A 1466-nucleotide genomic window follows, 5' to 3' on the forward strand; every position below is an offset into this window, starting at 1 on the left:
CTGGAATTCCATCACCTCCCCTAGCTTTGTTCATAGTGATGCTTTCTAAGGCCCATTTGACTTCACATTCCAGGATGTCTGGCTCTAGATGAGTGATCTCACCATCATGATTATCTGGGTGTTGAAGGTCTTTTTTTTACAGTTCTTCTGTGTATTCTTGTCACATCTTCTTAATATCTTCTGCTTCTGTTAGGTCCCTACCGTTTCTATCCTTTATCGAGTCCATCTTTGCAGGAAAGATGTACCCTTGTACCCTTGGTATCTCTAATTTTCTTGAAGAGATCTCTAGTCTTTCCCATTCTATTGTTTTCCTCTATTTCTTTGCATTGATCCCTGAAGAAGGTTTCTTATCTCTTCTTGCTATTATTTGGAACTCTGCATTCAAATAGGTATATCTTTCCTTTTCCCCTTTGCTTTTCACTTCTCTTCTTTTCACAGCTATTTGTAAGGCCTCCTCAGACAGCCATTTTGCTTTTTTGCATTTCTTTCTCTTGGGATGTTCTTGATTCCTGTCTCCTATACAATGTCATGAGTAGTTACATGTAAAAGAATGAAATTAGAACACTTCCTAACACCATACACAAAGATAAACTCAAAATGGATTAAAGACCTAAATGTAGATGTATTTATTTTTTAATTGAAGGGGATTTGCTTTACAGAATTGTGTTGGTTTCTGCCAAACATCAACATGAATCAGTCATAGGTATACAAATGTCCCCTCCCTTTTGAACCTCCCTTCCATCTCCCTCCCCATCCCATACCTCTATATATTTACAGAACCCCAGTTTGTGTTCCCTGAGTCATACTTCAAATTCCCACTGGCTATCTATTTTAAATATGGTAGTGTAAGTTTCCATGTTACTCTCTCCATACATCCTACTCTCTCCTTTCTCCCTGTCTCCCCGTGTCCATAAGTCTGTTCTCTATGTCTATGGCCTCATGACATTAATCTCAATTGCATCTACAAAGAAGCTATTTCCAATTAAGGACACATTTTGAAGTTCTGGGTGGAGCTTGGATTTTATTCATGAATTCTATTCAACCTTTGACTTGGATGGTGGCTCAGATGGTAAAGAATCTTCCTGCAATGCAGGAGACCTGGATTCAGTTCCTGGGTCTGGAAGGTCCCCTGGAGAAGGAAATGGCAAATGACTCCAGTATTCTTGCTTGGAGAATCCCATGGCCAGAGTAGCCTAGAAGGCTACAGTCCATGGGGCCACAAAGAGTCAGACATGACTGAATGACTAATATTTATTCAACCTACTTCCTACATTCAAAAAAGGATTTATAGGCCTCAATTCCCATGATTTTTATTAGGGTATCTGGAAGTGGAGGTATAAAATATATACTAGTGCACATGGACAGAGGAGGCTGGTAGGCTGCAGTCCATGGGGTCGAGAAGAGTCAGACACGACTGAGTGACTTCACTTTCACTTTTCACTTTCATGCATTGGAGAAGGAAATGG

This window comes from Bison bison, unplaced genomic scaffold, assembly GCF_000754665.1.
Source record: "Bison bison bison isolate TAMUID 2011002044 unplaced genomic scaffold, Bison_UMD1.0 scf7180017864390, whole genome shotgun sequence".
NCBI classification, from domain to species: Eukaryota; Metazoa; Chordata; class Mammalia; order Artiodactyla; family Bovidae; genus Bison; species Bison bison.